Consider the following 24,440-nt stretch of genomic DNA (forward strand, 5'->3'; position numbering starts at 1 on the left):
ACACAGGTGCCATATTTTAGAAATACAGCTTTTAACACCAGCTGGTTTCAGTGTGCTAAGTGTTTTATCTAGCAGATTAGATTACACACCCTAGGGAAGAAAGCGACTTAACCACATTGTACAGCAGGTAAAGTGCTTTGGGGTCTGTGTTGTGTCATTAAGACCAACATGAGGAAGCGGCAAGACTTATCTTAATCTTGCTGATTGCCTCAATTAACACAGTCCCTATAGTGTCCTCCTTGATATCTAATCCCCACAGTTTCTTGTTCTGTGTTTTGCTCTGACAATGTTATCAGATCATTGCTAAGGGTATAAAAGTACATATTAAGTAAGCAAGGATGTGGCAGTTATTTAGAGAAGCCACGTGCTTAATTAACATGGAAATCAAGCAATGGACTATTAAGTCTTTCACATAAGGGAAGAAATGTACTAGATACATACAGGCCCTAAAAATAAAAAGTTTAAAAAAAAAAGAAGGAAGGAAAAAATTTATAGGAGGTTAATTATAAGCAGAATTCAAAAGTTATGCCATTCATAACAACCTGTCTACCCCTGGCAAACACTTTCATCATTTGGAAATAACTTTTCATATACAGCAACACAAGCAAGCGGCAAAAAAGAGGGGGGCTGTCCTCCCACATATCACACATCCAAGATGTAGTGAAATTATCTCTAGACTCATGGGACTTTTCCTTATTCCTGAGGGTAGCCTCTACTCCCAGAGCAGTCCTCAGTACATTCCTCAGTCATGCACAGGCAAATAAACATGAAGATGCAGATCTAGGGAACTTGATGAAATGATGATCTATATCTTTCCAGCCAATTCTGTAAATGATGCCTAGCAAAAAGATTGCTGTGCTGAGAAACAAAAAAAAAAATCCCTAGCTGAGAGTAAAAGTCAGTTTGGGAGGCTGACAACCTTGAACTGGCAATGAGTGCTGCCACCAGAAGCAATCCCATGGCTGAAATTGCTTTCTGCTTTCTGATGTGCCATCTGATGCTCTGGACAGCTTTCAATAAGTATCCCAGGGCCAGGATGCTGCAGGGAGTGAGCATGACCATCAAAAGGGAGCACCTGCGGGTCCTTCCCCAGGACAGCAGGTAGTAGTCGTTCTCCGCTGCGTGCATCCTGTAATGAAACCTCATCTTGAGAATTGTGTTCACATCAGTATGAGCTTTCTTTCTTCTGAAGTCTCAAGATGAGAGCCTCCAGTTTAGAGATTTTCCTTCTTTTTCCTTTTTTCCCCATCCCATCTCACCCACCATGTGCAACACATGGGATCATGTTTTGGAGGAGAACGATGGAGAGCGAAATGTTCATATCAACCCCTGCATACTTAATCATGTCAATCCTTAAATATTTTATCTGAATCAATCTTTTAAATCAGCTCAGCACTCACTGGCTCACTGGGCAACTGCTGTGAAAGAGCGCAGCAGAGGCTCTGATGGTGAATGCCTGCTGCAAAGAGTTTTTCCTCTCTTTTCTCTGCCAAAATTTTAAGCTATGTACACCTGTTTCTAAGCTAGGAAATACACTCTGTCTTTTGTATTGCCTTTCCTAACTGACTTCCTGACTGTATGTTGCAGTGAGATGCCAAGACAGCACCAAAAGGAAATATTTCTAGAAGAAGAACAAATCTCTACTTGTGGAGTCCCATGTAAGAATATCCCATCCTTACTGCTCACAATGCAAACAGCACCTCATTTGCATTTCTGTGGTTAAATGTAGATGGTCTAAAATAAGTCATTGTCAGACTCCTGTAAATATTGATGACTGCTCTGGGACCTGGTTTGTAACCATTTCTTTCTCTTCTGTCACAATCTGAGAGCAACATATTAGCAGAGACACCGATGGGAGGGAAATAAATACCTTTGCTTAGTGGGTGATAACAAAAGAAAAGAAGAAAGGTATGGAGGAAAATTTCCAGATGAATAATGAATCGAGCCCAGGTTGGGGGCTGGTAAATTTCAATTAGAAGTCTGACATATTGTCGGCCTCCTGCCTTTGCAGTCCCTGCACTCGAAGGGCTGTTCGATACCAGCTGCACGTCTGTGTGTTCCCCACCTGCTGGTGACTGTAAGGCCAGTGATGGAGCCTGTTGTAGGACCAGGTGAGATGCAGTCACCCAGGCTGGGGATGACACTACTGCTTCTCTCATGCAGACGAAAGGACAGAGAATGCGCCAGCAAAAATGATGGGGAAAGGTGACTGTGGCCACCCCGACGCCCTCCAGAGATTATCAGCAGGTCTGGTGGATTGTATTCATCTTGTCTATTGTGAATAGATCTTGACACTTTTTCTTTCTGCTTTTATTTTTTTTCCCTAATGACAGTTTCAACACTGCTATTTGAGATGTCTTGGTGAAGCGCCTGAAGTTACAAAGGAGGGAGTGAGAACATCAATATGCATCTGCTCTTTCCTACAGAGAGTTGTCATCAGTCATCTTGTCTGGACTAGCAGGTGAGGGATAGTATGACCCAAAGGGCAGCCCTGGAACTAGGAGGCAGGTGAGGTTCTCCCAGACTGTGCTATGAGAAGTTCACATCTTTGCACCTCAGTTTCTCTAACTCTAAAATGAGAAAAACACTTCTTGCTCCATTTTATTTCATGTCTTGGAGAAAAAGTACTCGGTAAGTGCTACAGTTTATTATTCTAATGTGACTGTAAAATCATGATGTCTTTATTGCAGAATGATCTTTAAAACATGAAGCATTAGGATGGTGACTAAAATCATTAGTATCAAATTGTTCTGCTTTTGCCCTGTCATATTGATACTTCAAAGCAAAATTGTCCTGTGGGTGTTTATAAGAGTTTATGAGGATAACTTATCTTTTCAAACCCTGTTCAGGAGGGAAAAAAAGCCCCCAGATGCTTTCTTAATGAAAAAGGACTAAGGTTTCTGCCTGTTTAACTCTGAAGCTGTCCCTTAACATTTAAATTTCTTACTCGCTAACAATCAATATGATAAAAAATCAACAGTATGTAAATGAATCTTCAATTTTTCAGAAGTGATGCCGGCAGATGTCCCCACACCTTAGTCCCATCCAAGGCTATTGAGCATACTGAGACACTGAAGAGGTGACATACATGGTGCCCCATTCCTCCATCTGCCTGCAGCAGGGGAGTGAAGGTGTCTCTGCTCTCTGGTGTGAGTGTCTGCTGGCAGGGACCAGGTTTCTCTGTTGTTTTGGGGTGCTTGACACCTGGCACAGGGAAGCCACATCCAGGACACAGCTGTCTTGGGTACAACTTCATCAGAAATACAGTACAAACAAGATGGCACTGTGCACTGCGCAGCTGCTGGGCTTGTCTGGTTCTCCAGAACTGTCCTATCTTCTCTGTCTTACAGGTTATATTCCCACCAGGTTAACAGGGGTTTGAGTCTTTGTCCTCTCCCTCCATCCTTGTTCAGGATGGACTGCGATGTAAAATCATGTTTCCTCTTCTGACAGAAAGCCCAAAGGCATTTCAGGATTCTTGGTGAGTGTCCCCTGCTATGTGGGGACACACCATTAACAACCTTCCTCCATCAACAGCTCCACTGGAGCAACTTTCTCACTCTCCTCCAACTTGTCATTCCAGGATCTTTCCTTGCCTTGCATACATGTTTTACAGATCATGAACATGATTCCTCTATTTTGACCCAATCCACAAGTACCAGGAGGGAAGCTTTCTTCTCTTTTTTTTTTTTTTTTTTTTTTTTTTTTTTTTTTTTTTTTTTTTGCAGCCCAGCTATTTAGCAAAAAAAGCTACTGGTAAATGTGTTTATTTGCTTTTTCACTCCCTTTTTTCCTCCATGCCAGCTTTCCCAAATGACCCTGGGATTTGCTAGGCAGTTTCCAAACAAATTTGATCAAATGGAAGTGGCTTCAAAAGCTACAAATGTAGCAATGAATTAAATATGTCTGGAGTTTTTCCCTGGCACAGAACAGTTCTTGTCCATGTGATTCAACTACTTTTTCCCCACACTGTGTATTTGGAATGATCCTGGGCTTTATTGTTGTATCATGTCGAGGATCTGCTGGGAGAGTGCTGGTCAGCACAGGCCAAAATGGGGCAAGGGGTCACCATCATCATTGTGCTGAAGAGATGACTATATACCTATGGCCACAGCTTAGTTTTCTAGGATAAATGTAACCAATGGATATGCCTGCAAATTGAACAGAGATGGAAGCCAGATAGCAAACAGCCAGAAATCTACACCAAATTGTCTCCTGACACCAGAAAGCCTGGCTACAAGACACAACCTCATGGCAAACCAGATTTCATCAGCTCAGGAATGAGTTGGTAGTGACTGGCTGAATGGAGCAAATGCTCCAGGTTTGTGCAGATGGCCAGACCCAGGGACATTTGCTTGTACAGCATTGCTTATGACTGCTTCAGAAAATGTGTGGGAAAGTGCTATTCCCAGGCCCTTATATCAGAAGTTTAACAAGGTCACTGGGTGTGTGCTGAGTCAAGGAGCCACATTGTCATCATCTCTGTCACATGGTCTGCAGCCCAGCCCTAGATGGTGTGATAGAGGTCACAGAGACCATGCTTTTCAGGGGCAATAACCGTAGCTGGAAGTAACCTCTAATGGGCTGTAACCCCACAGCCACCCAGAGCGGGAAGTGCCTGTGGTCCTCGAAGAGGTGCAAACTAAAGGGCCTGCAAAAAGCTGGCAGAAGGATCTGAGTAAGACTGTTTTGAGGTCTCTGAACTATAGGGGACATCCCATAGGCAAAGCTGGAGACCACAGCTAGTCACTAGGTATAGGGTAGGAAGAGACAAGTACTCCTGCCTTTAACTGTTCTTCAGGATTCCACAAGTTTGTGTCTGGCTCTACAATCAGATTTTCAAGTGCACATGAACAATTTCAGTTTTTGACGACTTGGTTTCTTCAGGGTTTCAGGGAAGCTCCTCGGTCTGTGATACACAGCAATACGTGTAAATTTAATGTCACAAGTGAAGCCCAACAAAGGAAAGACTATGGCTCTGAAGCAGCTATTGAAAATTACTATTATGTATTTTATGGCAAACCAGTTCATTAGCATTTAAATTGATTCTTAAATATTTTCCTAGAAATTCACAGAAATGTAAGCCTTAAATTCAGGACTGGTAAAGTTTTGTGATTTTTATCTCTAATTTTAGATTTAATTTTTAGTCCAATGGATTGCAATTATATGGCCATGCAATTTCATAGAGCTGCTTTAAAATGCACAGATTTGTGTTTTGCCTTTAATGAGTTCAAGTTAAAAAAAAAAGGAAGTAGGCCTTATCCCTATGCAAAACTCATGGCAAATCCTGATATTCTTGGACATAAGCCCCCTCATGCATTCTAGTTACACGGCTTGCAAATTGAAATCCTAGACAGAAGATATATCTTTTAAACTGTGTACAGGATACAACATATAAATCCAAAGGAGCTGAACAACCCTGTAAGTTGAATGGCATAGATGTCAGCCAGTGAATACCTATATTCATAGATTCATAGAATCATTAAGGTTGGAAAAGACCTCCAAGATCATCAAGTCCAAACACCACCATATCAACTAAACCATACTGCTCTGAACTTGGTTCAAAATACAAGTGAGAAGGCTTGAGTGGCCTCCATCCCGCCTCTGTCTGCTCCTGAGGGGGTTCAGCCATAATGCTCTCTGTTTGACTGCACCTGCCCTGCCCCACCACTGACTGCACATGGAGAGGAGCTGTGGCTTGCAGGGGGTAAGTCACACTCACACTGTGCTCACATCGATACTGTGCGGACATAAGCGATGGGCCTTGACTGTCCAGCTGTGTACCTCAGGCCATTAGTTTCTCTGCTAAATTTCACCACCCCCTCTCAAAGTGTTAAAAAAAATATTTCCTATGGGTACAAAAAGGCAAAACTCAGCATAAGGCAAAATTGTGTGGCTTTTCAGTGACCTCTGTGATTGGGAGCACTTTTTCACTACATTTATTTGATCCCGGTAGTTAGTGCCACCCCAGGTCATTCCTTAAGAGTTTTGCAATTTTGAGAGGTGTAATTTATCCAGATGTGGTTTCCATGGCTGAGAACTCCGCTGCCACTTACCTCAATCATGACTGAAACATGAAAATCTTCAGAGACTGACAACTTAACAAATGGACACTTTAGCAATATTGCTCATCTGCTTGAATCTATATTTTAATTAGCTTGAGGAAGATATAGAGGCTGCTTTTCCAGGTGTGAGCTACGACAAGACTCTGGGGGAAAAGAAAGAAACTGCTGAAGGGAAGGATGCATTTATGCTATTATGGTCACAGAAGACTGTCTTCACTCAGTCCTGCCTTGCTGAAAGTGCTACTAATATTGTACATGAAACACCCCTTCTCAGGCTTCTTCAGGAGCTCTGGTGCGGAAACCATTTTACATGATGAAGTACTACAACACTGACAATCACACATCTTCAGTATTGCATTAAAAATGAAAAAAGGATGCTTGAAAACATCCTTGTTGAGTATTACTGAAGACATCTGATTCTGTTGTAAGAAAGGTTAGGTCAAGCTCTATATGTTTCTTATCCATGTAACAAGCATTATCACAGGGAAGCTAAGGGTAGAGAGAAATTACTGTCACAGAATTTTATTTTACTGAACTAAATCTTCAATACAAAGGGTCCGACTGCAGTTTCTCTTTAACAATAAAAGTTTGATTATGAACTGAATGTCACCAGTTCAGCAGAGTGCATCTCACTAAGTTCACTTCCTTGCCAGGAACATATATCTGTTCATTAAAACATCAGGCTACTTACTCTAGATTTTGTACTGTATCAAAGGGGACACTGCACAGCTCAGGGATGCACATTTCCTCTCCCACATTTCTTTTATAAAACTCACTGTACTTGTAAAAATCACAGTTAAAAAATTTAGAAATTTATGTGAAGAAACAAGGTTAAATCAAAAGCTTACAAGAAAATCCTCTTGATGTGATTTGAATTCAAGGTTACATCCAGGTGGTCCAGTCCATTCAACTCAATCCATGACTCAGAACATTTGAAAAGGAGCTGATCTGAATGGGACTGTGAACTTTCCATCTTTGACTATCCATATGATTTATTATAACAGATAATGCATTTATTTCCAAGAACCTAATCCAAACCCCAGTACAGTCAAGAGAAACCTCACCACTGACTTCAAAACCAAAACTTATCACATTACCAAAAAAAAAGGAAAAAAAAAAAGCCAAAAAAACCAAAAACAGTCAAATGAATGATGGATTGTTCTGTCTCCACAGAGCACAAAGTGGCTTCAGTTTTAGTGCTCACACTTCAGCTTTAACTCCCAAATCTGTCTGTTTTGTGCATGTTGTGGAATGTCACATTTATTGAATCATTTTTCATAGGTGTGCCAGAAGAATAAAGTAAAAAAAAAACCTGCGAGTGTAGGGTTGTGCATAACTCTGACACCACAATTGTGGTGCCGTGCTCAGGGCTCCATGCAGACTGGTGCAGGTACCAAGAGGAAAGCTCCCCCCATGGTTTCAACAAGGGTTGGATTAGGCCCTTCACTTTGAGTGTACCTTTGTCAAGAGGCTCCCAAAATCAGACAGCTGAGTTATTTTAGTGCTAATGTTTCCATCATCCAGAGATGTCTGACATGGTTGAACAATGCTTCCCTCTCTCACAGCCCCTTGAGAGGGCTGGGAAACAACTAAATGTGTCAGAAGAAAAACTTGCAGAGGTGCTTGTACATCCCAAACTAAGATGAAGCAGATTCGTTGCTGAATACAGCCAGAGAGATTTGACCATAAAAGAGCTGTTACTATCAACCTAAATGATCTTGCTAATATCTCTTTCTCTCAGTGACTACATCCTTTTATATCTTATATAGCTGGTGTACCAAACGCATAAACCTTTTCTCCTGATAGCCCATTAGGTATGCTTTTGAGGTACAACCTCAGTAATGACTTCCTTCGAATATAATTGTATTTTAATTACACATTTAAGGCAAATTCTTTCCTCATCTATCCCAACTAAAACTCTTTGAAACCTTATTAATTTTAATTAAGTAGAAGTTGATGCAAAATTTCTAACTGCTGAATTTTGCATTAAAAATTTTAAATTCATTTAAACATGGCTTTAATTTCCATAAGCACTTCAATTCGTAGTGTGCTCCCTCATTCAGTCTTTCAGAGCAATAACATCAAATATATGAAACATGATATTAGGACATAGCCCACCTTTAAATGCTTCCTCATTTGCCACAGTTACCTGAGGGATGTTTGCTACAGGCTCTAACAGGACTTCTCTCTTATTAACACCAGTAGCAGTGCTACTCCAAAAAGGGCAGCAGAAATTATTTTGAGTTCTTTTATTCAACTATTTCTATATTCTCAGTTCTAGAACAGGGAGGGTGAGGCACAGGTTCTACGTAGGACGCATTTAGAGGTGACATCAGGGAGCACACAGCAAGGGGGTGACCTGCAGCTGGAGATAAACTGTCCCTTTCTAAGAAGTGGGACAGAGCTTATGTCATCAGCCAGTGCAGTACACACACCACTGCAGCATCAGCCCTGCTGACTAATGCCCTGTTGTCCAGGCAAAGAAAGACAGCCTGGAAATGAAGCAGGCAAACTGCCATAAGGGCCTTGTGTCACTGAGAGGTCAAAAAGCCAGTCTGAGGTGTCCATGTGAACATAGAATTGATACATGGAGCTGGTCATGAAAGACAGTGGGAAAACTTGGAAGTAAAACTTTTTACTGTCTCACTGAGCAAGGAGGACTAGAAGTGACACGAGAGAGTCACTTATTATTTTCAAAATAATACTTGGAACAATTGAACCATCGAGAAAGTTATTTGAAGACTTGACCTGGACAGAATAAGACTGTAAAGGGACTCAGTAATTGTGCTCAAAACTGAGAATAAAAATAAGGGGCAATAGAGCCTTATGTTTCAGATGTAAGATCTCTGACACTATGCTATCATTGGAGACATTATGGAGCCCCTAATTAAAAACAAGGGTTGCTTGCAGGATTCCAGTGTGCAAGGAAAATTATTAAGAGAAACAGATCCAGCCCTGGAGAGATTAGCCAGCATCACAAAGAAGTCACTGATGAGTGCTCAGACAACTATAACACATGTCACTGGGACTCCAAAGCTCTCAGGTGAGGAGAGGGTACTGCCCAGCAACGTCTCTGGCAATACAGTGAGCAGGGCACGCTGTGTGGAGTACCACACAGATGTCTGTTTGCAAAACCTTGACAGCCAAGAAGGGAGGCTCTGTAACCTACTGGCCACAATGGGCGCTGCGGGATGTGCCTGTGCTAACTCCCAGCATTTTTTTAAGTAGCGACCCAGTAGCTCCAGCAAAGATCTGACATTGTTTATTCAACATACGCTGAACATGTGGTAGACAGCCTTGCCTGAGCGAAGTCACAGAGCATATCCTTTGGCCAAGCATGAGTGCCCACAGCAAATGCTGTCAGACAGGGAAAGCAGTGAGCTGGCAGGGAGATAGACCTGACGCATGGGAATAAAAAAAAACAAACAACAACTACAAAAAAGCCAAGCAAACTGGACAGATTGGTTTGCTTTTAATAACAGAAACGTGTACAGCCACCCCAGCTCATTGCCCCAGCTCCACCGAGACCAGCTGCCTTGGAGCAGCTTTCTAGGCTTTTGGAAACCTTATGTGTAAAGGGAGTGAGGTTGGAGGTTTTGATGTGGAGCAAAACAGTGGTGAAATCAGATTTGAGCCTGAATAATGAAAAAAGAAGTCTGCCTAAGAGAAATTCCTGGGAGAGAATTTAAAAAAAGCAGGAGACAGAGCTGGATCTGAGTAAGTCAGAAGACATTATGTTGGACATGATATGCTGCATAAAATAGTGTGCAACAACAGGTCAGAAGCTTGGTGTGAGTTTCAGGGGTATATCTGTAATTGTCAGTTATGCACAAAGTCCCATGACACAAAGAGGAAAGTGAGATCATACACATCTGTCTGACCCTTCTATAGCCTCTCCACTTTCAGTTCAAATGTCAAAATCACGTCTATTGTCATTTCTAGAGAACTGTAGACAGATACAGGGGACAGGAAGTCTGGAAACCATTGAAAAGTCTGGAAAAATCCTGGAGATGTTTGTTATAAGTGGTGTCATTTATTGTTATAATCCATGACATTGGCCAGATGTTACAAACCTTGTAGTGTGAAAGAGCCCTAGCACCTGATGCCACCCTCAAGCCCAAGGGGAGAAGGTTGTGAAGACATTTAGCTTGTAAGGTCTTGAACAGACAGGAGACTCTGCTAGTTGAGACCTCCTATCTGAGAGGTCAGACAGCCACCCGTCACACCAAATCACCACAGCCTCAAAAAATCATCACTCTTCCTCAGGAGGGGCAACCACTGGGCACACTAGGAGAGAACAGCACCTACACTGCAGATGTAGTAGGCAAGGCAAAGCCAAAACTGAAAGATCTCCCAGCATGAAACAGCAGAGCTGCAGATGAGTTAGGAGAGAACTGGAGGTCAAACCAGCACAGGATATCCCAGGGCCCCTCCACATTTAGCAGACTGTGAAAATTAAATAGGTATATTTTATTATTGCTTGTTTCATATTAATGTTGGCTGTTAGTGTGTGTTGTTTGGGTAATGAAGGTGTAAAGAAAGGTAGGACGTTCTGGCACAAGGCAGCTGGACCTCTCTCTTTGGGACTGAGGAGTCCCTGTTATACATGTTACCTACTGAAACTGTTTAAAGCTGTTTCCTGGCAGGCTCCTGGGCTCTGCCTGATGGCTGAGAAATAAGCCTACAGCATCATCTGCAGCTGTAATACCTCTGGAAATAGCTTTTTTTCAATAAGGAACTTGTTTCACTTTTACAAGAAACGAAGGGCTTTTTGACTGTTGCTCAGCATGTGTTACCTGACATGCCAGGCATTCCCAGCAGCCACGAGGAGAGTCAGGCAGGGAGGAACTGCTCTGTGTACTGAGATGAACTTTCTCATTTTGCCAAGTCTTGGCAGACAGGTAAATTTTTTAAAGGTGATATTTGCTTCTAAATGCAACACGTAACTCGTTTTGCTGCAGTCTATCCATCTAGTGTGCTGTGCTTGCGAGTACAAACTTACCAGTACCAGTTAACGTGACTCACAATTAACAAGGAAATATCTGTTTTTCTATCAGAGAAAGAGTGGTTCACATTAAAATATTTCAAAGTATTCTGCAGTTCTCTCAAAGTTTGAAGATCCCTGTTCCTTGCCTGCTTAAATATAAAGAAGCGGAGCTTAATGATACATTTCTGCATAATTGAAAATGCTCAAACACAGGTAGAAAGACAAAGAGAGAGAAAGCTAACTGGGAAGTAGTTTCCCAATATGTGCAAGTCACTTGATCTTGGCCAACGGAACCTGCAGTTTCAACTCACTTAGGCAATCTGGAAAATTCGTTCTGGATATGAAACATGCTTATTGGGCAGCTGCAGGGCCTGTCAATTCTGTGCTGCAGCCAGCCCTCAGGAAAGAGAGGTCTCTCAGTGCCTGCAGCCAGTGTCCTTGACAGCTTCCAGTCCTCGTCTCCTTCCAAACAGTAAATAAAAGCATAATGAAACAAGGGCAGCTAATGCAAACGCCCAAAAGCTGATTTTGGAACGAGGAGCATGAGATCAGAGAAGTGCAAGCGGCATCTCCCCTCTCCTCCAAGTACTTTACAGCCTTTAGCAGCCCAGACACATCCTGAGCCAGACTGGTTTTCTGTGTATTCAGTAGCTCTCAGGGGAGTTTCTCTTCCATGAATTCCTTCAACCTTCTCTCAAGGCTGCACTGGTGATCAGTGTTTTCTACGCAGTCAGTCACACCAAGGAAAAAGAGAATCAATATTCACTTTGGTCATGGCCTTTCCAATACTCGGCCATTCCCTGATGTGTCTTTGTGTTAACAACCCCATGTGAGGGACAGGAATGAGATCAGCAGCTGCCAGCAGGGCCCTGTGCCATAGATATTTCCAGATAATATTTTTTCTCTCTCTCTTAAGGGATGGAGTGCAGCTGACATTCCTGTCCTGTTATTACACAGATGTATATAATGCATATAATGCATCTGGCAAATACACATTAAAGCAAATATAAGGGGAAAAAAATCTCACAAGTGAAACCAAAAAGCCTAATCAACATGAAAAGTGCATTGCTGAGATTTTGTGCCATGTATATATGTGTATGCTAGTGTTTAGTAATATGCAGAAATTACAGATATGACTTGAGCCTTCTAAGGCTTTATGCTAGTTTCTCCCTCTGCAAAATAAAATTCTCAGTGGAGGAGGCATGACATTTTTCCTTTCATATTTCAATTTGACAGAATTAGCTAAATACCTTTCCTAAAAGAATGAACCTGAATTGAATTCAGTTGAGTTGCTGAGTGAAAGAATTAATTATTTTCTTAATTTCCTCTAGGAAAGAAAGGTCTCTGCATTACTTGTACATGCCATCAAACTAAAACAGTGTGAAGAAGTATGAGTTACTCAGCAATGAAATGTTATGGAGTAAATGGGAGGCAACTTTTAAAAATCCTCGTCTGAGCAGCCAAGGAGAAAATTCCTTCATGATACATGTAGGTGACATAATCCTGGGAACACCCTTCCCACAAGTGTGGGCCTTCTTTGCAGATTCCCCAAGGAGATATCTGCACATCATTTGCCAACATGGCTGTAGATTTATGTCTTTGTTTTCTTAGAAATATGAAATTTTGTATATTCATTGATTTTCAGTCTAGAATTAAACAATTACAATCAAATGGTACATCGGTCCTTATAAACTTGCCACAGACTTTTAAGTTCTTCCCTCAAGTTCATATTTTCTGTCTGAACTGAAGCATGTCTTCTGCAATTAGAAAAAATAAAAATCAAGCATTGGTTTAAAGACATCAGGTATTAGAAAACTGTCAGACAGAATCTGATTCTTGGTCTGAGTTATCTTGTGGTTTTCATCATGAGGTTCATCAGTCCCCAGGCATCTGTGAACTACCCCTTATGCGATCATGAAATGTAATTGAGGAAATGAAGTTCTTTGTCTCTACATAGTAATTGACCTGTGTAAAATGTCCTTGAAAACTTATATTTCCATTGAAAGAAGTTGAAGAATCTATAAATATAAAAAATTACTTACCTAGTGTCTAGAAGTACCAGCACTAGACCCTTCAAAGAACGATGCGAGCAGTCCCATACTCTGCAATTATAAAGTAATGTGTCAGAAGGGGATATTTTTCCTATCCCAACCTTTCATGAAGCTTGTTTATGCCCTGAAGCACAAGTTTATTTCACTTACTTTTTGAGACAATTTCTATTCCATGCTGTAACTCAGAGTGGCTTTTTGGAAATCACTAGATTAGTGGTCAGTTTTCTAAATACCAGGACAGCATCTGACATCCCTTTCTTCAGCATTATCCTTCAATAAATTACATAAATATATCCTATCATAGATACAGCAGTTACTATATATCAAAAGGAGTAAAAATTTGCCTAATTCTCATACTGATATCCCAGTCTTACCTGGAGAGGCAAAGATGGGATGTGTCATGCTGGAAGCTGCCTCCACAGGCACTAGGGAGAAGAGGCTGAGTTGTGAGACAGTTTGACTTTCACCTTGGTGGGACTGTTATCAGACACCTGTGTGGAGACCTCAGCAATTTTCCTACTCCTTCTCTGTCTGAAGTCTGATCACTTTTGGTCTTGATCCTTGTACTGGCATCTTTTTCACTACTGTGCGCTGGTCACCTCAACCTTCTCATGTCCTCAGTCTTGACATTAATAGACATGCTGATGAGGAAGGCACAGGCCCAGACCTAGCCTTTGGGGAGAGAAAAACAAATTAGAAGTGAAATAGATTTTGAAGTAGGAAGCACTTTTCCTATGTTGAAGAGTCACAACAGTCTCAAAATGAGAAGGCATGTTTTAGTGATTAGTTGCAGTTAATCCTAAGAATGCTTTAGGCTTTGTCATAAGTCAAACACAATATCCTCTCCTCCTTGGAGAAGTGAGATGTGGGGTTTCAGAGTGGAAGAACAAAAGCTTTACAAATGAGGTATTTGTAATAATTCCTCCACAGCAGCTATCTACACTACATAATACTTCCCCCTAAAACAGAAATCTGCCTTGAATAAAAGGAAGAAAATTACATTAGAAGAGACAAGTCATATCTAAAACCTGCATGTAAATCAGAAGTTCATTAGGAGAGTACGCAGAGAAGCTTTTGGAAGGTAATTTTGCTACTAATTAGTTTTTCCAAGAATGAAGTAAGGCTTTCAAAAGCATCATTGCTCTAAGTATTTCAAATTATCTACTCTACCTGATACTATCTCTTCTCATAGAGATTACAAAGCACTTAAATTTTTACCCACTTTGTTACAGAAATCCCCAAGGAAGGTTTCAATCTGTTTGCAAGCACTGCTCTGAGAAGATAGCAGAAGTTTTCAAAACTTCCTCCAGCACATCTAGAGTTAAATGCTTTTTACAGTATTACCTCTGTATCATAAAGTTCTTTGTTCAGAAACTTACCACTGAGTCATGCAAAAAAACCCCACTCTGGACTAAAACTCAGTCTACAAGGGTTCAGCCAAGAAACAATATTTCCTGGCACTTTGTCCCTTTCTTTTTTCTAGTGCTGAAATAGAAAAGGATTCTAAGTGCTCTACTGTTTCCAAGTATGAATGTGCTCCTATTACTTATAAAATTACTTTAATTTTAAAATGAAATGGTGGGAGCTTATAGCTGAGATTGTTGGTGATGTTTCAAGCATCAGGCAAGCTCCGCCGCGCTGGCGGTCACAGATGGCCCAGCCATCCCCTATGACATCTCCCATTTTGTAGCAGTCCAAACACTCACTTTTATTTAGGCAAGTCCACCTTTGGCACCCATAGGGGCATGTTATAGCAAGGGTCATTAAGGAAAGTATTGCTCAGTTTCTGTCTCTTATCCCTCTCACAGCCCAGAGCAGCACTTAGCAGTGTGACTGTGTTTTATTCTGGCTTGCCACAGAGCCACACCAGACTCGTCTGCTTGCAGCATTTTCCAGCAAGGTTGCTTCTCAAGGGAGCGGAAAGGGTTATGGATCGAGGCATGTGAAAGCTGGCTCAGCTTCAATCGAAACCATTTCTTGCTACAGTTTTGTACTGACATATAAGGGGTTTTGCTGCATTCTGCTTTGTGTGCTGAAGTTAGAAGAACTCCAAATAAGAAAAAAATTTTAAAAATTTAAAAAAAAAAAAAAAAAAAAAAAAAAAAAAGATGCACAGAAGAAAACTTGTGTGGAAAAAAAGGCCAAAGAATGAATCTTCCTATAAGCTCCTTTACGAGCACTGTTGCCTGCTGTGCTTTGAACACAAAGGTTAAAATCCACAGGTAAAAATCCAGACATTCTATGGACTGGAAGAGCTTTCCCTTTGGCTTTGGTGTACCTAAGCTTCCAGGCAAGGTCACTACTTTTCTGTCTTACAGGCTTGCAAAGTTCCTGCGGGTCACAGCAGCTGCGTGAGGAATCCACGTGCCATTCTGAGCAAAGCTGGAGGAAAGGGACAGCAGAGAAGTTGACAGAAAATAGTCTGGTGGAAGGTGTCCCTGTCCATGGCAGGGAGGTGGGAAGCAGAGGATCTTTAAAGTCCCTTCCAACCCCAGACATTCTATCATTCTATGAAAATACACCATTGTGGTAAAGCAGGCAAATGTCTGTATTACTGTGTTTGGCTGTTTCCTCTCCCAGTTGCATCTTCTGCCTGCATGAATACATGGCTGAATCAAGACTATCTGTGAAACCGATCAACAGCAGACCAGTTGAAAAGGTGACACAATTAGGGCATCCTAGTGGCCTACGTTCAATGCAGCTGGCAGTCATCTGGGAGAGAAAGTTGCTCACCAGCTTCTCTGGGGCTGGTACATGAAGGAGTTTCTCAACCCAAAGCACAGCCTCAGGAAAGACCAGAAGCTTCTGAAAACAGCTGTGTTGTATTAATAACTGAGGGAATCACAGAGCTAGAGGGACGAATACCCAAATCCCTTAAGATATGGCATCTATTTGACCTCTCACAGAAATAGCGTTGCATTCAGAAAGAAAGCAAAACATTTTTTGTGTTCTTCCAGCATTGCCTCTTGCATTTACTCCAGCACGCTATATTTGGTATGGTTGTTTCTGTAGGAGAGCTACTCTCTAACAACTGTCATCATGTAGAAGCAGCAAATCTTCTGGGGGTTTAAGGCAGCTTTTATTTAGACCCACACTTTGTTATGATACCAAGTTTAGTCTCAGCCATGCTGCAAACTGAAATCCCAGCGTCTGTGGCTGCCCACAAGGTAAAGGTCCACATTTCTTTGGTTTCACTGTATTTCACAGTGTCACTGCCCATGCAAAACTGCTCCTGTTAATCCAGATCATTGACTGCAGATCAGATGTCTGGAGATGGAGAGAGAGGGTGGTGGCAAAGACAGCATGCAGTGTACACTGATGAGGACAAGTAACAACTGCGTAGTTGTCAGCACAGAGAAACGGATGCTCGTCTTGCAGGCGTGATATTTGGGACGGAAGGATGGAAGATTGATTTAACTTCTTTGATGTGCCATATCTTTCTGGTAAGGGTTTAAATGCTATTTCTGGCTGCCACATTGATTTTCATTACCATAGATCCCCTTTTTGAGGTGAAGACTTTCTCTCAAAGGAGTTTCCTAAATGTTTTTAGCTTGGGGTAATGTTATATTTTAAATTACAGCACAAACACAGGCACACACATATGAACCAACTCATACTATCTGTAGGAGATCTGTGTATGATACTGTGCAATTTTAGTTTTCCATCACAACACCATTTAAATTATGGATTTGCTAAAAAAAGAAAAAGAAAACAAAACATAACTCATCCAACATGCAAATACAACACCCTGTCTTGTTTGCTCCTGTTCCATTCATCTGGAGATTTAGAGGTATTAAGTGACACAAGACCTTTGAATCTGCCCCCTCAGAAACTCTGACAGCTCAGAACATGGTGCGTTCCCTATTATTATTCCAAAATATCAGCTTGCACACTCCAGAACTATTTAAGAAATACTGATTTAATTGTACTCCCCCACATTTTTGCAACTGCCATCTTTTACTGTGAGTGTTAATATGCTGAGTGGGACAATGGTGCTGCTTTGCTGCTGTAAAGAAAAATCTTTTTCCTTGTGAATTCCAGGAATGGCTTCTTTCTGCTGTTTTAGCTGTTTCATGTAACAAATAATCTTTGCAATAGGAGAATTTGGTTCATCATGCAGATTCGTGTTCTTTATAACTGTAAAATAATAGCAGACAGTTTTCCCCGTGTGTCAGTGCTTTTATTCCAGTCAAGGTTGATAAAATATTTCTTGAAGAGAAACGTACAACTCAGTCTGCGTAAGAAACTGTGCTGCTGCTGATCAGCACAAGTGTGGGGGTGATATTCCGGTGTAGTGCAGTCCCATCCCTGTACAAAGATGCCTTCATGCAAACCTAAGCTGGCAAAGCCTAGGCAGGGCCTTTCCTGAGGCACAGGCCATCATACGGGCATGTAGAACCCTCCTCTGCCTCCACTGCAGGGACAGACAGAGGTGGTGGCTTGTGCAGAGCAAGAAACATATCCCATCAGTAAACCTCCCCGTGGTGGTTGGGTCAGATCTGCAAGTCCGTGTCAGTGCTGTATGTCAGAGCAAGCCTGTAGGATGAGTCTGCTGTAATGGTGCTGGGGTGGTTTCAAAACTGGCCATTAAACCTCTCTTTCATGAGAATAAATGATCCTATGTGCATACATCCATGTGCACCTACTCACATACACACACATTTTTTAGGCCTTGCCGGTACTTGGGGTTTGGCTGGTGGTGCTTGATAGGAGACCAGTGAAAGTTCTTATGGCTGAGATGAAAACCATGCATGATGTTACCCCTGGAAGAACTGTTTGGAGAAGCCTGAGTGTTTCCAGAATAGCACAGTTTCTCTAACACAGATACAAGCAAAGCATCAAGCTCCAAAGAGCTTCTTTTTTTAGGCTTGGTTCTAAGGAGTTGGAGGTGGGGATAAGCAGCTTGACAATGACAAGAAGGCATTCGTTTGAAGGAAAATAATAAATCTACTAAACTCCTAAAGACTTACAGCATAAAGTCTTGGCGATCCCATCACTTTTCCCAAATACAATAATGTCAGGATTCTGGTGTCTTTAGGAATAAAGAAATAGAAAAATGCTTAAGATTACAACACGGCATTTTGCAACATTTAATTACAATAAATACAACCCTATCTGGAAATACATGAAATATATTAAATAAATGCCTTTTTTTTTTTTCTTTTCTAGGCTGAAAAGCAGCAGTTGTTCCTGCCCAGTCATTTACACCAGCCACAGGGTAGCACATGGAGGTCCTGACAGTGTAAAAATGCCACTGTAATTCTGTGGTAATTGCACTGCAATTTTAAGAAATGTCCTGAACTCTTAGTATCCCATATAATACATATTGTTTTGTATATTCACAGACATCTAATGCCCCTGGGCTGGTTTTTGTCAAGGATTATCTCGGTAGTTGTTTTTCACTGCTCCCTGAAGGCTTCACAGACTTTCGTAGGCAGTCTGGTGAGTTCAGTTCAGTACGTCCCAGTTCCTCTATGGGAAGAAAGGAAAGATATTGTTGTAAGACTCTGACATTTTTCCTAGGCATCAGGTGCTTCCCTACCCTCTAGACAGCTCAGTTCCCTGGCCTACAGCTCTGAGTTTCCCTGCTTTGGTCATGTGCAGAAAGTACATCCAATTAGTTCTTCCGTGTGGAGAAGATGCAGAGGGTCAGCAGTGATAAATAAATCCCTGCAGGGCAGAAAGACCCACTGTCTGCAAAATAACGAACCTTGTAGCAAAAGCAAAAGAAAGAAAAAAAAAAAGCTTGGAAAAACACAGCTTACAACTGAAGAGCCCACAGCCCTGAGTGAGCTGAAGTTGAAAGTTCACATAGTTTTGAATCATTGCTCCAGGCTCTCTTCAGAGTCAAAGGGATCTCAACTTACAAATTGGTCATATATTTAATCCTGCTTTAGTGGCTGCAATCAAGTAAGAAGTTTTTACTGTTTGGGAGAGGTTTGAGTGAAAGCTGATACCATATGTGGCGAGAGAGAGCTTTCTTCAATTCCACAGACCCGAAATAATCACTACCACAGTGTGAGCTCCATTTCATTCAGACGCAGTGTAGGCCAGAACTTCCTTCCTAGTCCTGGACTACTCTTCTGGATATTCTTCACAGAGGTGTGAGCACGGACATTTCTGAAGCAAGCACTGGCATTATCAATCACAGCAGCACCCGAGCAAGTGATCTGATTTTAAAAATGATGAAATGAAAGCTGTTGGTGCTTTTTCACCTCTGAACATCAGTGTGCCCACAGCCTTCTCTGGATGGAGGCATTTGATATTAGCCACTGCTATGAAATTTCTCCCCTCTTACTATATTATAAATGTGAGTGCAAAAACCCGAGTACTGCTATTGTTTGCAATAAGAAGCAGTGAATATCCACTCATCACTGCTGCATCATGATCACATTAGTTATAAGCACAGGTAATGGGCTGTCTTTGATGTAATTGCATTCATTATTATGATTTCTTTACCTACTGTGGAAATCAGGATATTTTAGGAGTCTTCTTAATGGAAGCAGTGGCATTTGGATATGTATCAAAATGTATTGCAGAACTGTTCTCTGACTGTACATTTTTGAACTTATCCCTCCTCCTCAAGCCCAATTTGGCCAGTTACAGGTCTGTGAAGTATAAAAATCATTCACTATGTGGCAGAGCACACCTTGGAAAACCTTCCCAATGCCATTTGCCTATCTTCCATATATGGCAATGTTCCCTTTCTCTGCTTACCAAGAAGTCTGAATAGATACTATAAATTCAAGTGCCCACTTCACATTGCACATGCAGCAGTGTAATTCACAAGCAGCAGTGCACGCTGTGCCCTCAGCAAAGCCTGGGCTGGGTGATGGCAGCCTTGCCCCCGTGGAGCAGCATCTGCATCTGCACATAATTTTAGAGAAACAGAGGGTACCAGAAAAAGACTCTGTGAGTGTAGCCAACCCTTCCCAGGTGAGCTGCACATCAGAAATGTATGGGGTTTTTTTCTGAAGAAGCTGGCAAATGCATTTGAAACATACACAGAGATGTTTTTTAACCAGTTTAAGCCATGGAGGGGATCTTCTGTGGGCTGCAGAATAAGTGGGTGCAGTTTCAAAAACGTCTACCTTCTCTTAATAGTCTGATGCCTAATAATAATGAGTTTATTAGCCTTTCTACCTATGAGGCATAAGCATCTGTTTCCATCCATCACATGCAAACTGAATTGCCTCCAAGACTGCTGATCCCCCCTGTCAAAAGTCATTGGCAGCAGCTCAGTAAGATCAAAATATGGTGTGGGGCTTGTGGAAAGAGCACCTGCCACACACACATCCTCACCCAGACAAGCTGTATTGCATAAACCCCATTACTTTAGGAATCCAGACTCAAAAAATATTTTATTTTTGGCCTCTTTATACTATGCATTTCATTCAGCTGTGCTTCAATCACTCTTTGCCAGCTTTTCTTGCTCTTGTGAGGCTGGAGAAGTCATAAATATGGCAGCTGCCTTTGAGCGTTAATGCTGGATGCTGTCCATGACTGCTGAGCTGCAATATGCGAGCCAGCGATACCACAAAGTGAGAGTTTATATTCCTTCCCTATTACATATTTTTAGTGTGTAAATCCACAGAGCAGAAGAAATTTATAGGGGAGTGAGTGGTCATGGGGAAAGTAATCTCCATATAAAGCAGTGGCAGGTGCCTCTTTCTGCCTGGGACTCCTTCTGCTGGGAAGCTTCCCAACAGGCTGAACAAAACCTTCAGCCACGGGTGTTCTTTTCTTGTGCCTCAGTTAAGGACAAGGGGTGGTCACTGACATTGTTTATCCATTATTCATTTAGGAATGGCTCCAGGAAGCAACTTAATGTCATGTATTTTTCACTTACACGAATTGCAATAAACTGGCTTCTTCTTCAAGCCTGCCTGCACTGGGAAAATCTTCTAAATTGTTTTATGGCCAGCACAGCTTAAACTGTCTGGGGGCCACAGCAAAGACCCAGTTATAGACAGCATGAGGTGAGTGATCAATTTTTTCCAATGTGGCTTCAGACTGTGGCAATAACTACACTTACTAAGCCTGAATTATTAAGACTACATAACTCAGAAATATCTGGGCTTTGTTGAAATACACAGTATCTTTCTCCCTGGCACTGAAAATACTTCTATTTCACAAGTTGCCCATTCTCCCTAGAAAGGATTGGCTTTAGTGGGAGATTTGAGTTTTTCTTGCTTTGCTTTCCTAGCCTTCTTTAAAGCAGGTATTTTAAGTCAATACATCACTAACAAGCCCAGAGATTTCAGTGCAGCCTTTACTGTCAGAATCAAAATTACATGAAGTGTTGCATTTTGAGACAGTGATATGTGTACAGCCAAGAGGAGGTGGTTTCTGATCTGGCTGGTTGAAATGCTCCCGGTTAAATCCCATCACATGTGAGACTCTGTGCAGCAAACACACTTGTGCACTAATAAAACTGAGGGGCTGGAAAGAGAAAAAAAAATATTTCTGGGTCTAATAGGAAGTACATGAATAAATCACAACTGAAAACATGGAGTAGAAAAGTTTGGTTGGTCCCCAAGAGATCCAAGAGACAGAGATGGTAGATCCTTTGTTGAAGGAAGGCATCTGAGGAGGAGGAGGTGCCACACAGAACAGAATATCTGTCTCTGCCCTCAAGACCTCCTGGTCTGACCTGAACAGTACCTGGATCATTGGATGTGGCAGATTAAAAATTGTCCTGTAGGCACAAAGACACATTTTCTGAAGACTAGTGAGATTTGCTGAATTTCAGCTGGAGTCAGATGAACATGCTTCACTCCTTTAGACAGTCTGCAAAAATAGTAGAAGCAAGGTGGGCTGTTAAAGCACGAGTCCAAGTCCTTGTGTGAAAACACCTTCCTTGGCATGGGAGGAATTCCTAGCTCAAGATAAGGTACTGACCAGGTAAGACTAGCAGAGACCATGCCCAGGGGGCCATAGTCAGTTGGATGTGCTCAGTCTGTGCCCCAAGAGCACCAGAAGACCCTGCTTTTCCTGCAGCTCCTGTCTCCCCTCCCTACTGACCTTCTGGTATGAGGAGGCAGGGGCTGTGCTTCGCAATGTGCCAGGGATGAGGGCACAGAGGAAAGAAGGAAGGCAGGGAAAACTAGTTGGTTCTCAGCCTTTACCAGCCCGTTTTCCTGCTGACAACTGATCCAGAGCTCCCTGTGAAATTAGGAGGCATGTGGTCATATAAAGAGACACTAGGTCCATCCCAAAAGAGGGAGAGAGCCTTCTCCAAAGCAGAAATTGGCTGTAATTCCCTTCAGTGCTCTCCTATCTTCTCAGGTAGGCTGTGGTCTCATCTCAGGTCACCCCTTTAGTGGGTTTGACTTCCAGGGTCCTCACAGCTTTGGGGGACAGTAAGAGGTAACTGGAGCTGTTCACTGACCTCTGCAAAGAGGCTGCTTGCTCCCATTTTCTTTCTAGGGTCGGCCAGAAAGGAGATTCACTAGTCTGTTGGCAAGGCTGAAAACCCTGGTTTACATCAGCTCATGAGGACCTCTCTGTGCACTGGTAGGCACTAGCTTGTTCACACCTCCATGTCCTCTACATTCCCAGAAGGAATCCTGATTCCCATTCTGGAGTTTCTGATTGGCCAAGTGACCTAACACAGGACCCTGCTCTATCTCTTGTGAAACCCCACTGGAAGCAGGTGCCTGTCTTTCTCTATCTCTCCCCCACTCCACAGCCAAACCAGCCTTATAGCTCAGGGTTAAAGTTAGGTGCTCAAAGTTAGGGTACCATGCAAAGGTCTCCCTCAAGCTCAGTGTTGAGTGTGAAGGATGCCTGAGAGCACGTCACCTTTCCATAATCCCAGAATTAGCTTCTGTGCAACAGTGGAGGTTGTCATGTCTCTCCTTGTCTTGCCTCCCAGAAGCTAAAGTTCTCACATAAAATCCAGATGAAGATGTTTTTGGTGGGATGGCCAATAAAAAGCATACTGAATGGTGAAACAACAAATCCTTTATCTCTCTGAGAAATGACTGTATGCAGTCCTTAGTGCTAAACTGTCAAGATTGTCTTCTATCTAATGAATATCTATCTTGCCTCTATCAAACATTTAACTTTAATCTAGGCTTTACACATTTGCTTTAGTTTATTCTTACTCCAGCTGACATAGTGGTGAAGAAGTGCCTTACTAGTTCTCTTGAGGCATTTCTGGTGGCTCTTCAAGTTGCTACCCTCCATGCAGATCCTCTCAGAATTGTTAGCTGAAACACATCTCCTGTGCCCTTTCTCTATTGAACTGAGGGATGGGGACCAGGGGGTTACACTGACTGCTGTGACAAAGGCAGCAAGCAACCCTTGTTCCCACACAGCTGCTGCTCAGGTTCAGACCTGCAGTGAGTTCTTCTCTCTCTATTCAGCCATGCAGCTTATGGGCAGCAAAACACAGATCACGAACTGTCAGAAAACTTCCCTCCATTCTATCCATGGCAGACAGATGTGTAGGTGGGGTTTTTTTTGGTCTCAGAAGCCTGCAGCTTGATGATTCACCAGCACAAGGTTTGATGACTCCTACCCTCCAGTGTTGTTTCCTCTTCTGCAGTTACACTGGCTGGTTGCAGTGCCCAGCTGGAAAGCTGAGGGGGAAACCTGCAAAGAGAGGGTGTGCTGGAGGCAAAGGACTCTTGCAGTGAACAAAGAAGCCCATTTCTTCTGTGTCACCCACTTCTGATATGGTCAGGCATCCCCCTGTAGATTCTGTGTCTCCCCCAGCTACAAGTTAGGCAATACATTCCTGTGGCACACAGAAATATGGGAGTGTGAAACCCTTCTGAGGCTCTATTGGAAGCTGCTTGTCAGTGTCTTCCCATCCTGGCCACAGGGATGGCAGTCCCAGATGCAACCAAAGATTGAGTTTTTTCCCAGCATCTGGATTGTGCTGTGGTGTGTCAGAGCTACCCCAGCCTTCCTCTCTGTCCTAAATGGAGGCACAACTCCAGCTACGGCCCTGCGAGAAAGGGATTGCAGGTGATCCTGCTCTGCCACAAGCAGGCATCCATATAATCAAAGCAGAGAATGGCAGCAGCATAGCAGTGTTAGTCCTCTCAGAAAAGAGCAGGTCCTCCCTAAAAAGAAGATAGGCTGCAATGGGCCATAAGTGGGAATTTGAAGCACCCAGTGTGGGTAGCAGAACATCAGCTATGGACTACTGAGGAGCAAAGAGCAACATTCCTTCTCACAAATGCAAGGTTTATACTTTCTATCCCATTTATTAGCTATGTTTAATTTACATTCTGTTTCATTTGGCTGCGAAAACACCAGCATAAGTGGGAATGCAAATTCCATTTAAATATCTGCATTTATTTTCATTCTTCCCCTTTCAGTGAA

The 24,440-nt window shown here is 42.3% G+C and overlaps 1 long non-coding RNA gene across 3 annotated transcripts in view; it reads right to left on the bottom strand.

The window, feature by feature from the left end:
- LOC135416857 (uncharacterized) overlaps nt 1-24,440 on the bottom strand; it is a 101,137-nt gene that overhangs the window by 13,842 nt on the left and 62,855 nt on the right. The window contains exons 3-6 of one of the 3 annotated variants that reach the window (XR_010431782.1): nt 18,530-18,575; nt 18,074-18,135; nt 13,478-13,775; nt 13,095-13,154 (exon numbers count right to left, since the gene is read on the bottom strand). This is a non-coding gene — a long non-coding RNA (uncharacterized LOC135416857). The remainder of the gene's footprint in view (nt 1-13,094; nt 13,155-13,477; nt 13,776-18,073; nt 18,136-18,529; nt 18,576-24,440) is intronic. The other 2 variants (XR_010431785.1, XR_010431783.1) reach the window with 2 other exon arrangements.

The sequence above is a fragment of the Pseudopipra pipra genome, chromosome 1 (genome assembly GCF_036250125.1).
Source record: "Pseudopipra pipra isolate bDixPip1 chromosome 1, bDixPip1.hap1, whole genome shotgun sequence".
Lineage (NCBI taxonomy): Eukaryota > Metazoa > Chordata > Aves > Passeriformes > Pipridae > Pseudopipra > Pseudopipra pipra.